The following is a 15542-nucleotide window of genomic DNA, read 5'->3' on the forward strand; positions in this document are numbered from 1 at the left end:
GTGACTCCAAGATGAACATGGGCCGCCAATGCGAGGTCACGGTTTGGAGGGCTAACTGGACCTTATCGTGCATCCACAGGTGCATCTCAAGTAGGGCCAAGGAGGTGATCCTCCCCCTCTACGCGACACTGGTCAGGCCACAGCTGGAGTACTGTGCCCAGTTCTGGGCACCCCACTTCAAGAGGGATGTGGACAACATTGAGAGGGTCCAGAGGAGGGCCACCCGCATGATCCGGGGACAGCAGGGCAGACACTATAATGAGAGGCTACGGGACCTGAACCTGTTCAGCCTTCACAAAAGAAGACTGAGAGGTGACCTGGTGACCATCTATAAACTCACTAGAGGAGAGCAGAAGGGTTTGGGGGAGACCTTGTTTCCCCTAGTGCCCCCTGGGATAACAAGGAATAATGGTCACAAGTTGTTGGAGAGTAGGTTTAGATTAGACATCCGTAAGAACTACTTCACTGTCAGGGCGGCTAGGATCTGGAACCAACTTCCAAGAGAAGTGGTGCTGGCTCCTACCCTGGGGGTCTTTAAGAAGCGGCTTGATGCCTACCTGGCTGGGGTCACTTGAGCCCAGTTTCCCTCCTGCCCAGGCAGGGGGTTGGACTTGGAGATCTACAAGGTCCCTTCCGACCCTACTTCTATGATTCTATGAGAAGGGAGAGGAGAGAAAACAGATACCAGAAGGATGGCAATAAGGACAACAGGGATGGGTCACAACGAAAAATACAGCAGAGAGAAAGAATGCGATAAGACACAGGAGTATTAGGAAAAGAGGGGGAGAATAAGAGAAAAATCTATGTCTGTGCCACATGTGCTCTAGGGGTATTGGGATGCTAATAACACTGCACAAGCAGAAGGCTTGTTCAGACACATTTATAGCAGCATAGCTGCACATTATACCAACACAGGGAAACCGCTCCTCATGAGGGGGAAAAAAGTCCCCAAGGGATTATGATAAACCTGCAAGTTTTCCAAAGTAACTGCCCACAGTAAGGTTTTCTGCTGACCTCACTAAGCCGGTTAGCAGTTGCCCCTAACCAACAAAGCCATGCTAGCATTATTCTGGAGAAATAAACCTGGGCTGAGAAGAGAAAGGGAAGAATGATTTGAGTTGAGGGAACACAGCAGGGAGAAAAAGGACACGTGTACTAGAGAGGAAAGCAAAATGAGGGGAAATGGAAAACAGAACAAAGGGGGGGGTGGGTTAGAAAGGCATAAACAGAGAAAGAGAAAAATTAGGCAACTAGTCTTCTTTTATTAGAAATCTTTCTGCAACAGGAGCAGCACTGTGGGGGGGAGGGAAATGGGGGGGCCATAGCCACCCTTAAAGTCACCTTAGCTCCCACCTCCCAGTGCTGCCCCATCCAAGCCCCCCACCTCCCCACCCCACACTGCCGCTGCTTGCCCCACGCAGCTGAGCCTGCCCTGCTCCCACCCGCAGCAGCATGGTGCCTTAAGTGGGTATTGTTAAAAAAAAGAATAAGTATATTTGGCCAGAAAGTGTATAGTGCACCCCCCCTCCCCAATTTTCTGTCCAGCCCCCCACACTGGGAAGAGGCTGGCGCTGCCCCTCTTCTGCAATAGGAATGATGTCAACAGAAATGACACCGTTTTCCACCTGCCCAACCCCTCAGCAGGAAATCATGAATAAAAATACAAAGAGTAATAAACCATTGAAACAACCAAACTTTTTACACAGTTTTAATAGTGCAGAAAGAGAGAAAATCCACAAACACCATTATTAAAAACAAAAAATTTCGCAAAGATCTTGGTCTAATAAAAGACATCATCTCTCCTACGAGTCTTGATTGCCTTTTCCTCTAGACTGATATGGCTACAACCTGGATCCCTGACAAACACCATAACAGCTTTTAGTGACTCTGTTGCTTCTAACTGATTTTATATGGAAAGTGCTCGCATTTTTGAGATGAGCAGGATAAAGAGACAGACAGACGAGCGACAGCAACTGCAGGACATGAGGAAAGCGGAGAGAATGGGTTGTTACAATAGGATGACTCCAAACAGAACAGAACTGCAGCTGTATGTAGTAATTTCCTCCTGAAAAAGTGTTTTGAGGTCCCTTTTTATTTTTATGCGATACACAACTACCATTTATAGCGCAAGACAAAAAGCAAAGAAGTGGAATGAATCTTTTTTCCTGTATTTATCATTTTTTTCCTATTAATTACACTTATCATTAACATATTGTTAATAAAATATGAACAAAAAGCTCATGCGTACCAAGCCATTAATTTTCACAATCGACAGGACACATTTTTTTCTGGTAATAATTATGTACAAATATTGTATGTGCATTAGTTTGAAGAAAAACCATTACAAGCAGACATGATTTCCAGAGGTGCCGTGCACAGGAACTGCCACAGAAATCACATTAGCAGTTATACTTCGATTTCCTAAAAATCAGACCTATCATACTCATTACTACACATGCTGAGTGCCATTTCCTGAATAGATAATGGGGGCCCATTTTTTGAAGTCATCTAGAGTCCCTGAAGATGTTGGCAGGTAGCTAGTGAGATACTGAGAAGCAACTACAGTGTCACAAGAGCCTGCCAGGGGTGCTGCAATGCTGGCACTGCCATTGCCTGCAGGGAAACTCCCCTTCCCACCTCTGTTTTGGGGAGAGCTGGACTGAGAGCTGACTGCAGCAGAAAGGTGGTCTACTGCACCACATCACGCAGACCGGTGTGCTCGTTCCGATGCAGCGCTTCCCAGTTCAGCTCCAACGTGCCTCCGGAAAACGGAGGTGCCTGGGGCATTTTTACCCTACGCCAATGGTGGCAGCCTGGAGTTAAATGCCACTGCCACAAGGCAGACCTCCAGGATAAGCATTGGTACACAACTGCACTTACGCAGGCATGTGCGTGCTACTTAGGAACGTAAAGATGAGACAGGAGTTGCCCCCTAGCTCTCAATTACTTCATTAGGAAACAGGCACATAGCTTTTTTCAAGAGCACCTACATAGGTTATCTGCATCTTCAGATGCCTGAATGCCTTTGCAAATCTTGCCCTTTATTACATTGCAGAAAATATTCAGTAGCTCACTGAATAGGATTGAGTATCTCACTGATTATTCAGTATCTCACTGATTTTTTGAAAGCTGCCTATACGTTAAAAGCCATCTATGTCACATGACATACATCAGAATCTAATGATGTTTCAATGCAATTGCAATATTTTAAAGCAATTACTTTTTTAAAGACGAAAATCATTGTAATGGCTTTGTTACATATTTAAGCTCCCCTTTCCACTAACAAAATAAAATTCAGTGCCCTTCACATCTCAGCGGCACACAGGGCTCGCATAGTGTAAGTTAATTCTGTTTTAAATTCAGGGGAGATTTTAGTAGCGGTTTCATGCTCCTAAAGTAATACAAAGGTCACAAGAGAATTTATCAGAGAAATCATTAAGCTTTGGCACATCAAGGCCAACAGGTACATCTAAGCCAGCACTCTTTGAGCTAATTGTGTACAATTTAACATTCTCCAAGCACTGACAGTCCTCATTCAAGCCAAGTGTGAAAGTTTTTAAATTAGCTTTCACAGTTTGATTCCCAGGAAGCAAATGTAAAATGACATAGGATCCTTCCACCCGCAACAACACAGAACAACAAGGTATCCCAAACGCCAAGCTCATCTGCTTTCACTATTAGGAAAGATGCACAATACAGGAAATCCTCAAACAGATTGGAGCTCTACAAAAATCAAACGCCTAATATTACCCCTATTCGTTAGCCTACTATATCTTTGTACAGGCTTTCTACATTGTTACTACATGTTCAAATGGAAGTTACATTTAGACCATTTAAGACAAATCACACGATTTACCATTTATGTTGATTAAAGGTAATATTTTAATATGGTTTCCCTTGGCAGTATAATTAGAGGTTTGTGAGCAGTTTTATTACAAATCACATTTTAGGGGATTATAAAGTCTGGCTTTGGGCTGTAAAGTGCTCTACAAAAGATAAGCCCAGGAAGGTTTTCTACATTTTTCCTAAAAATATGTATATGTATTGGCTTAAATCTCAACATACATTCTTATAACTAGATACAACCAGATTACCAGATTAAAACAAGATACTTAATAAGATACAGGATAAAAAAGGAAGATAGGATATAGGCTACTCTAAAATTGTCTTCTCATCTTTAAGCTATAGTGGAAAAGTTCTGAAATTTAGACTTCCGTGGCTGAATAAAATTTCCAAAACATTGTTTCCGGGCCTGCAAAATTTCACAGTAACATTTCTGTTCGTGCAAAACTCCTTTGGCATATGCATGTATAGCATTTAAGAGGTGCCTATACCCCATTGATATACACAAGTATGGAGCTTTCAAGAACTATGTAGAGAAAAAATAAAAGTAGATGCATAAAAGCTTAGGGGCACACAGTGGTGTTTACAATTGCCAAATCTAGCTAAAAAGCTCTATTGAGAATTTGACCCATTCTGTCTAGATGCATAATGAAATATCAAACAAATCCTAAGCCCAGATCCTACAATGTGGTCCATGAAGAACAGATTCTAAATCAACTGATTTCAATTAAAGTCTTTCCGCTGACATCAAAAAGTTTTCAGCTAGGCCCAAAATATGAAAGCTCTCTTTAATCAGAATTATTCCTCGAAAGAAGCAATGCACATCACAAATGGGAACAAGCTTTTCTTGATACATAATTAATATTTATAGTAAAGAATTTATTATGTATTTATAGAGATGCTATTTTTTTTTCATTTGTACAGATAGACTCAAGAAGCATCTATCAGAACCAGATCTCACTCATCTTGGGCTTGAAGTGGACAGAGCTGGAACATCATAGAGAGAAAAGTCTGCCTACAAAATTCAGATTTATATTCTGAGTTTGCAGGTCTCAGTCTAGTCTAGTGACTCAGGCACTTTATAAGGAGTTTTAATGCTAGATTTGCTTGCTTTATGTAATTCATGCAAATTCAGTTCTAAAACTGATTTTACAAATAATCCCATCTGGTACAAGTCTCACATTAGGATACTGTATATGCCAGATGCGTTTTACATACTTTGAAATTTCAGAACAAATAGTTACATACAGTTTTCAGTGTAACACACTTCATTAGTATAGTCAACTTCATGTGTTTTCCAAGCTTGGGCTCAACTTAGCAGGTGCCTCTATTCAGGAAGACCCTGCATTGTGCAAAGCTCCAGTGAAGTCAGTAGGACTCCATTCAAGTGCATAGTGTCTGCTTATGAGAAGATAAATGGAGAAGAAAACCTTTAAAGAGCACTGGAGCTAAAACACCGAACAAAGTATATGCCAGTTACCACCTATCACAGTTTTAGTAAAAGTAAGGGCACTGCCAAGTTGGTATTTTAGTTTTAAAAGCATCCTATTTTTTGCAAAGAATCTCTGTCCTCTGCAACTGAAAGGTATGGCTGCAGTTCTGTAGACGTACCTAACCTAGCTTTCAATCAGCTAATTTAGTGTGCAGCTGCCACATATTTACTGGATTATGGTCAGCCCACACTGAAGCCTATTCTGCCACAGCTAGGCCACTAGCAGAACCCATGCTGGCTAGTTCAAAACTGCCTTGGGTACATCTATACGAGTTAAAATCACACTTTTTTGCAATATAATGTGGATGTCTGAACAGCATCCTTTAAATGATATGCCCTTAAATTCTTTCAAGAAGTTTTGTTTCTCTGTCCGATCCCTTACAGACATGGGAGACTAGTGCCTCTTTAGTCTGGGGGGGGGGCACCTGCAGAAGCCGCCATCAGGGACAGCCGGGGGGGGGAAGGAAGGGGCACACGCCTCCCCATGCTCCCCTACCACTTGCCTATGCTTATAGATGCTTACACGTCTTGTCTGCAAGGCAAAACTAACAAAGGCACTGATCCCATAAAGCTGCTCCAGGTGCACACATATTGACTGAAATATAGCTCTGCCCACCCTGACCTCATGGCATGACCAGACCTGTCTATCACATAGGAACAATGAAGTTGAAGTTGATTATGCACAAAATCCTGGAAAATGCTGAACCAAGAAAACATACCTTTTTCTAACATTCTCAGTTCTTGTTATCTTAGTTATATACCCTAGAAAACACAAAGAAATGCAAAAATCTGCTCTTGGTTCCAAAATGAGAACTTTTATTAGACTAACTGAGAATAAAATGTCTAATAAAAGGTATCATTTTGGAACCAAGGGTTCTAGATTTTTGCATTTCTTTTTTGTCTCAGACCAAGACGGCTACCATGTACATCCATAGCAAATACGTTTTCAGATAGAAAAGTTGCTTTGAAGCCATTTCAGTCCACCCATTTTTAGCCCTGTCACTTCAGTGATAAATACAAAATGTAGATTTTTCACACCATTTTCTCAGAAGGACCTTTCAGCTTAGCTGTTAAAATGGACACAGACTATTTGAACACGAATCTTATCTAAATGGTACATTTTTTGCAGTAGATTTGCTAACTATTCACAGAAAAAGTAAAACTTTTCTGTTAAGTTTATGTCAATTGCTAACAGCCATTTGAACCATTAAGCAACTCTTAAATTTATGGAATATAACACGTCTGTGAGTATATATTTATGTAATTGGATAGAATTCAACTTGGAAATGCAGCAAACTCAACTATTTTAAAATGACAGTTACCCACGTTTCCCCCCCCCCCCAACCTAGAAATACCCTAATAAACATCTGAACATTTTATAAAATGCAAATTATGTCAGGCTGAATGGTCAGTGGACTGGTAATGAGAATAAGAGCCGTTCACCTATAGGTCACCATTTTCATTCCCTGAGGTCAGTAATGACTGGAAGTTGTTACCAGCTGACAGCTGTTCAATGCCTGAAATGAGTCAGTGGTCTAATTCCACCTCCTAATGCACCAGTGTCCACCTCGCAAAATTAACGCTATAATTGGCAATTTCAGAAGCGAGGACAAAGTATTGAAGGGCATGGAAAAATGACCTGCCCTGTTACCCTTATAGACAAATCCCTGTGGGTCATTATTTATGGAGGGGCTTCTGAATTTCAATATGCATTTTAAATATATGCTGTAACCTAAATGACACTCATTCATTCAGCGGCGTACAGTTTGAATACTCTTTGACACATACTTATTTTGGGACACTGTTGTTAAGATTTTCAAGACAGCGCGGAGATTTTAGATACACATCTTCCATTGAAATTAATTAATGGAAGATGCATGACCTGCAAAGCTTTGAAAATCTCTACTTATAAACTTCAGATTTTGACACAATACATATGAGTTCAGTATATTATGTACTGTATGGTATGAGATTTTCCAACACTGATGCATCACTCTATTGTTGCATCCTTACCTGATGATTTTAATTTTGAGGAAATAATTGATTCTGATCTATATACACAAAATTATCCATGTGCTTGCTATAATAAGTCACTTCTCATAAAAAAAACCTACTATGTCTTTCATGCAGTGCATGCTCTGAATAAGTACTCACCAGTGGGCCCACCCTTTCTCATTAGAGATAAAACGCACAGCAAATATATGCAATGAAGTTGGAATATCTGTATATTTTTTAAAAATTTACAAATTAGCTGGAAGAAGGCCCTTAGGCTCTGAATACTAGAAACTAATTTATCTGTCTTTAATTCACATGATTCAGTAATTCCCCATTACTACATAACTATATTGCCATATGATTATTAAAATATTTTTAGTATAGATCTATGTAAAGAAATTCCTAGGTTGTTATTGATGTATGTTTTTCCTTGTAGCTCACAAAAATATATATGCTTTAACATTTATCTACCAAAATGTGTGTGTCGCCTGTCCAATGCTATTAAAAAGACCAATATTCACTCACAAGAGCATTGACCATTTTGCTAGGGGTGGATAACATTATCTGAAGAATAATCAATAATGTGCTGAAACACCCAAATCTCAACAGCTTATCTTAAATCACAGGACTGGAAAGAAAAGACAAGTAAATTATCCCCATTTACATGATATTGTTCTTTAAAAAAAAAAATAAGTGACATTCCCAAGTATTATCTGGGATTCCCTGTCCAGTAATGTAACTTCAGATTAGTTACTGAAGCCACGTAGATTCAACTCATCACTGATTATTCTCTCGGGAATACTATTCACACAGGATAAGATGGTTGGGATGTTGGAGGTAAAGAGGACCATGCAACTTGTTTTGTAGTTAAAAGCCAATAGAAAGCAGAAAAGGAAAACTAAGCAGGTGTATACTATACATACTAATATACTTATTCGCATATTCTGCAAAACCATGCATTAGATTATCTGTAACTTCATTGTTTTCTTATTCTCCCCTCTGCATGTTGCATCCACTTTGTTTCTCCCTTCATAATTGGACTATAAACTCCTCAGCGTGGGCGTCATCTTTTTGTGCATTTGGAAAGTGATGGCAAGGAATCCGGGTCTCTCACTCACCATGGGAAAACACAGTAAAAACTGGATTTTCTCATTTTAAGAAGAAAAATGCAGGAAAGGGTGGGTTCTCCCTTGCAGGCTGACAGAGTGCCAAAGAGGTCGGGGGGGGGGGAAGAGGGCTATAACGCAGGGAGCTACACGTGCATGTGCACACGTACATGTACACATGGCTGTCAGGCAGCCTGGAGAGCAGTTGCCCACATGTAAGTCTGGCGGGGATGGGGGGGGTGGAGAATTGAGGCTCCCATATCGAGGGAGGGAGTGGGGCAGGGCTGCGGCTGCTGCCCAGCTGGGGCAGCGTGTGGGGCTTGGGCCCCAGGGTTGGCCTGTGCAGCCACAGGGCAACTCAGCTGGGGGACGGAGGGACAGGCTGGCCCGAACCACTGCTGCATGCACTCATGGAAAGGCATAGGGGGCATATGCCCCCCCAGATATGTGCATGGGTGGGGAGGGGTGGGCTGCCCATTGCGACCTTGAGGCTCACCACCCTACTGCCCTCTCCCTGGGGTCTGCACAGCCCAGGGGGTGGGACCCAGTGTGGCAGGGAAACTCAGTGCTGCCACTGTTACCCTTGTGCCCCCATGGCAAAGCACTCCTTGTCCGCCCAGCGGCAGCAGAGGTGGCAGCACAGAGCTGTGCGCCTCCGCTGCTGTTGGGTTGGTGGGGGGTGCCCTGCCATGGTGGCATGGGGTTCCTAGTAGTGGCAACGAGTTTCCTCACCTGGTCCCGGCCAGCCCTGCCATGCCAGATCTTGCCAGATGGGCCACACAGGCCACTGGGGGAGGGCAGCAGGGCAGGGGGCCGAAGCCCACAGCAGGAAACCCACGTTCACCCCCCCCCCCACAGGCTCTGCTGCAACTGTGCTGCCCATGGGGGAAGGAGAGCCAAGCTCCATGCTCTGCTCCACTGCAGCAACCTCCACCTCCCACGGGCAGCAGCTGGGGTTTGGGCACTGCTGCAGGAGGCAGGGGCCTGTGGACCCAGGTCCCTGGTCCCATAGCCCTGGCAGCTGGGCTAGGGGGGCAGGGGGATGTGGGTGGCAAGTGAGGGGCACCAGTAGGGTTGGGGGCTGTGATTTGCAAGTGAGGCGCAATGGCGTGGGCAGGGCACTGACATATGAGGGCTGCTCAGCACCCACAAAACTGTGGGAGGGGGAAAACCACAGCTGGATCTGCATCCTGGTGAGTGAAGGGGGCAGGGGGAACTCTGATTTTCCATGATAAAAAAAACAAAAATCAAACAACAAAATTTATAGGTACTTAGCATTTATTTCATTATAGCGACTGAGGCACCGGTAGGCTTCCAAATTGTTTTAAAATTGTAAATTATATCCATAAAACATTGTGTTTGACTGATACCTATATAGAAAGCAGTGTTTCATTTTAATCATGGAAAAACGTGAATTTTGGGGGGTTTAATCAGAGAATCTGTGATTTTTACATAGAGAAAACCAGGATCCCTGGTGATAACCATAACAGGACAGCAATTTGTGGGAAGTATACATAGATGCCATCATAGTACAAATAATTAAGAACTATACTTAGACAAATCCACAAAGAGGATCTTCAATAAATACAATAATGGGATGATTGCCATTACTTTTGAATACCGATTGCTGTCGTTCTCTCTTCCTTTGGTTGGAACTAACTGGTGTGTGAACGCAAATTAAAACCTGGAGGCAGCATGCTGCTTTAAAATTATGCATCTACAACAACATCTACAACTATGTTTTAAGGGGGCTCACTCCCCACCATACTAGTAAAATCTTTTTTTGAATCCTCACTGCTAGCGTTGGAAGTTGCATTTGAACAGTCTGAGGGACCAGTATGTGATCGTCACGTGAGTGTCAGTACAAGTGAGAAAATCTTGTTTCTTTTCTACATGAAAAGTATTTAAGATTTGACTTCTGTTTTCCTTCTGCATTGGAAGGAAAATGAGACCCTTTGAAATTCTGAAGAAGAAAAGCATGTGCCAGCCCAGAGCAGCCCACAGCCTGGTAAGTAGGACATGCGTTGGCATAGGTAATCTGGATTTATGTTCCTGTTTTCCTTGATTCAGAGCAGGGAGAATCAGACACAGAAAAGCTTTGATGTGTGATCTGTCAATGCCTGCAGGTGTCTTAACCCCAACTTCCCTCAAATGGCCTTCACTTGGTGGTTGATAGCTGAAGAAAAATGTTCATATGGTCTACTCTGGCATCTTGTACTCTCACTCCCTCTCTCTGTTCTAAGACCTAGGAACCTTCAGAACAAAAAATGCATTGAGGTTAGTAGCTTTCTGCAACGAAGATCTGAAATTTGACAAAACAGCATTGTCTGACGGAAAAAAGTTTTTGTTGAAAGTATTTTGGAATAGCCATTTCCATGCAAAACACCAAAGAAATGTCAGTCAAACTATGTGTGGAGGTGGGGAGGGGGTGGAAGCACGTGTTATTTCCACCCCTAGGTATAGGATTTATATTTCATACCCATGCCCCTTACAAAGACCAAAACTGTCCAGTATTATAGGAGCCATAAATAAGATATCAAACTAACTAACTATAATTTCTGCTCATTGGCTATTTTACATCTGTAAAAAAACCAATATGTCCACTTCCTTTAAATGGCTTTCACCGAGTGGTTCATAACTCAAGAAAAAACTTTAATATTTGTTAAACTGAATGCTTTTGAAAACATAACCAACTAGAGTTCGCCATAGAAATGTCACTCATTTTAATGGACTTGCCAACCTGCAAAATAAGGTATAAAAGAACTTAAAATACAACTGATTAGGGGCTAGATCAACTGCTGGTTTATATGAAATGATGCCAATTTACAATGGATCTAAAGAATTGTCCCAATGTATAGTTCCTTTATTCATGAAAATGAGTAACGTTTGCCAGCCACTACATTAGGGTTATCTAGTGGCTGGTAAACTGTATAGCCCTAACGGTTATGTAAAACTACTCTGTATGTGTCTATTATCAATGCATTTGTGAAACGCAGCCAAATGGGAAAAAGTTAAGCAATGAACAAGTGTTAAAAATAACATTAATAATAACAGTTACTCATTTGGCACCCATGCCTGACCTGTTGCTAAATATTGATAGCAGTGAGTCACGGTTTTACCAAAACACTATCTAACGTCAAGTATCTGAATAAATCAGTTTTTGTCTTACAGATCACATCCGAGGCAGCATTTCTTGTCATTTTCTACTGAAACAGACCAATACAAAATCAAACTCAAGGCTTCACGTGATAAAGAAAATACGTATCTTGAGCTTCAGAAAGGAGTGTTTTTCTCTCCCTGACATTTAGTCCCACTTTTCTTAATCACAGCACTCTTATTTCACTGGCATAAGTACTACCAATCTTGAGAGGAGGTCTTTAACTTCACTTTGCCTTACTCCCAGCATTGTTCGGGGAGAACCTCACCAGTTCCCAGACAACCAATAAACAGCAAGTGTCCGAGTCCAAGAAATGGAACTAGTACTAGATGTCACACTTGCACAGGTTTGTTCTTATTGCTAGTTGCAACTACCCCCCCCCCCCGCTTTTTTTTTAGGAGGATCAATTTACTCAGAGTCAAGGTTCGAATTAAACTGACTCTTGGGAGGTGGGGGGGGGGGAAGATAATCTCGATCTTTGATTTAATTAACAAGTCCACCTAAGTGAAGGAGCAATCTGATCAGAGACCCCCCTCCAAGGTTATGATTTTCAAATCTTACAGGGGGCTCTTGTCTCTTATGGGGGACAAACTCAACCCCCCCCCCCCGGGACTCCCCCACAATTCAAACCCTGCTCACAGTACAGACTGTGGAAAGCATAGCAAAAAAAGGTGAAAGCAACCTAATCATTACCTGTTTACTTTCTCTGTCAGAGAACCGCTTCCTCCTCTTTTCTCTTTTTTTGCAAGTATCTATAATACATTTTTCTTATTGTAGTTCAGTTTAAAATTAATCACCATAAATTTTAAAATATGTTCCTGCAAATCTCTGTCAAGTCTGTCGTGCAAAATCATTTATTACAAGACCACATGATGCATCAGAGCTCTGCATTTTATTTGAACATGACATATTTTCACTTCGTTTTGATTCCACATTTGAAAATTGTTCCTATCAATCTTTCACTGGAGCCAAAACTTAACTGTTTTGTTCACTGAAACATTAAATGCCAACTAGAAGCCGTGCAGACAAATAAAATCATTTACAAGTTTAATGTCTGGAGCTTCCTGTCTAAGGAAATAGTGTAGGGGAGTGATGAGAATCCATATCCGAGATCAAAATCAATTAGCTCTGCCCCTTTTTGGTCTTTAAATCATGCTGAAAGTCAAAAGGCTTCACACACTGGTTTATTTTTTTTTTTTAAACACACCTTTTTGAGAAAATTGTTTACTATTCTGATTTTCAAAGGACATTGCATCTTTAATACATTTACCAGCCTTAGTTTATGCACTGATTGTGATCAATGATCTTCTGCATTGGTTGCTAGTGAGGGAAAAACAGGCCATATACTTACATTCCCCATAATGCATCATTTTCTCTCTAAACAAGTGGCAGCAAACAGGCACATCCAATACTGTATTACTTTCTTCTCTCATTCATGACGATGTCACACAGGCTCTGTGGTTCTGAAAAAGAAGCATTTCCCAGGTTCTAAGGATAAAGGTACCCCAACCAATCCATCATGCTTTGTGTGCTAATGATAGACTCATGCATAAGAGGCACCATAAGCAGTGAGAAGCAGCAGGCATGAAAAGGAGTGAATCAACTGTCAAGGGTTGTGATCTGAAGGACTGCAAGGCTGTGATTAGAATTTTCAATCAGGGCTTCCGCAATTCATCATGCTACCAAGGAAAGACTGGTTTTTATAGGCATGTTCCTTCATCACTCCTATCTACTATTAGCATAGCAACTTCTAGGGCATACAAAAAAAACAAAAAAAAATCAGATCTTGCTGCCTCGTCGTTAAAAAAAACATGTATGCTTGAATCTTTAGGATCAAAAGAGTAAAAAAAAAAAAATAATCCATGGCAACGTAACTATTAGTTTTCTATTTGTATATTCAAAATGGAAATAAGAGTCTCGATGTCGAGCTTCCCCGCAGGAAAAAAAAACAACCACCCATATCTCCCCCACCCTCTCCTTCAGGCTCACTTCTAGACAGCTATGTGCAAAGTACCTGTAGAAGCTTTGACTTGCTTGTCATTAGGAGATACCATGAAGAAGAGAATCAAAAAGAAATCTTAGAAGTTGGCTAGATTTTACAAACCAGTGTGCAACAGAGGCGGACTTCTTCCCAAAGCAAGCAGACTTTGAGCCTAACTACAGAGAACTGCATTCAATACCTAAGGCAGCCATAACACAGTTGCACTTTGCAGCATATAAGAAGGATTGGCATATGGAGTGCATGCGTGCACATTCCCAGTAACCACATGCAGTATCCAGCTTGGAAACAAGATACTCAGTATTAATGAAAACTATGTTCAAGTTACAGAAAATAAAAAATCTGGGACTCAGAAGATTCGGGTTCCCTTTCCAACTCTGCCAAAGTTTCCCCTCTGCGACTTTAGGCAAATTACTTAATCTTTGTTACCTCACTTTTTCCACCTGTAAAAATGGAATAATAGTGCCCTGCTGCACACTAGTGTCACGATTATGAATGCATTCATAAAGGAGGTGGTCCAATACTATCACAGAAAATCCCAGTCCTGCATTAAGATACACAGTTCTGATGACTTTGAATGGAGTGTCATGGGCCCACAGGGAAACTAATGTGACTGTAAAATCCAAATGTAAAAATATGGACAGGTAGAGAACAGTTTCTAAAGAGCAGCCACAGACTAATATCTAGAAATGAAGCATTATTTTAAATTTGTAATTTTCATGTTAAAGCACAAGTAATGTACATTAAGGATGCCGTATCCGTATGTCTGTATAACAAGTAAGTTTTAGTTCCCAGCCTCTCTCTGAAACAAACACTAGGCATTTTTTTCAAGTTAGAAAAATTAATAAAATAAAGCAACTTATTTAAGCAGGCAATTGAAATCTGTTTAACCCTTAGATGGAGGCAATATTTGCTTTCTTAACATTCAGCACAAACTATTGTAACAGCAGTCACAAATCAAAGAAACTGCACAAGTTAAAATGCGCAGAAGTATTTTCCTCCTTGAGTACAAGAACTCCCTTAAGACCAACGGGCATTAAGCATATGAACCAAGAGGAAACATAGCCACTTGGGTAGGATTGCCTTTTCTTTTCTAGCCACAAGAATAGTTTTCTGTAACATTTATTTCAATTTTTAGTCGCCAAATACTCTCTAAATTGTTATTAGGACATAGCTATAATTTTAGATTGATGTCTTGCTGTTTAAATTGCCTGAGATACAATAACTTATGGAAGTACGGGTTTTTATAGGGAGATTAATAGAAACTTCAAGATTATTAGAACATAAAAGGCTTTAATGGCTAGCTTTCTAATCACCTTTAATGGTTATTGTTAACGATTATCTTGTTAAATCTAAAATGTTTTGATTTTTCCCATTATGGCAGAAAAAACCCCAAACAGATGCTGAAAATTAGGGCCCTTATCCTGCAATAAGCTTTATGTGAGCAGCTCCTTGTCACTACTAAAGTCAAAGTGGGTGGGCACCACGCAGGTACCAAGATGCTGCTTCCTGGAACTGAGACCTTAGATAGGTGGAAATCCTAGTTCCAGATGTTGTGTTAGCTGGGCACCTGAATAAAAGCACTGCTTTACATCACCTAAAATCCCAGACTTTCTTGCTGACATTGCATTTGGGCATCTAGCTGACAGCTGAACATGGCGAAGCAGAGGTGGTTAACTGTATTTACTGTTTACTGTATTTAACTGTTAACTTTAAGGATAACAAGAAATTGTTTTTCAGCTATATAGGGAGTAAAAGGAAGGCCCAGGGTGGAATAGGACCCCTGCTAACTGGGCAGAAACAATTGGTGACGGACGGGGGGACAAGGCTGAACTCCTCAACAAGTTCTTTGCCTCATTGTTCCTAAGTGAGGGGCAAGACAAGTCTCTACTGGGATTGTAGAGAGGCAGCAGCAAGGCGCCAGACTACCAAGTGTAGACACTGAGATGG

The 15542-nt window shown here is 41.3% G+C and overlaps 1 protein-coding gene across 24 annotated transcripts in view; it reads right to left on the reverse strand.

The window, feature by feature from the left end:
* DAB1 (DAB adaptor protein 1) overlaps nucleotides 1–15542 on the reverse strand; it is an 830004-nt gene that overhangs the window by 249384 nt on the left and 565078 nt on the right. For 19 of the 24 annotated variants that reach the window (XM_059727867.1, XM_019479246.2, XM_059727877.1 and 16 more), the window contains one exon: nucleotides 12945–13056. The exons of the other annotated variants lie outside the window; for them this stretch is intronic. The gene's annotated coding sequence lies outside the window, so the exon portion shown is untranslated. The remainder of the gene's footprint in view (nucleotides 1–12944; nucleotides 13057–15542) is intronic. 24 annotated transcript variants of the gene reach the window in all.

Source organism: Alligator mississippiensis, chromosome 5 (genome assembly GCF_030867095.1).
Source record: "Alligator mississippiensis isolate rAllMis1 chromosome 5, rAllMis1, whole genome shotgun sequence".
Classification (NCBI taxonomy): Eukaryota; Metazoa; Chordata; order Crocodylia; family Alligatoridae; genus Alligator; species Alligator mississippiensis.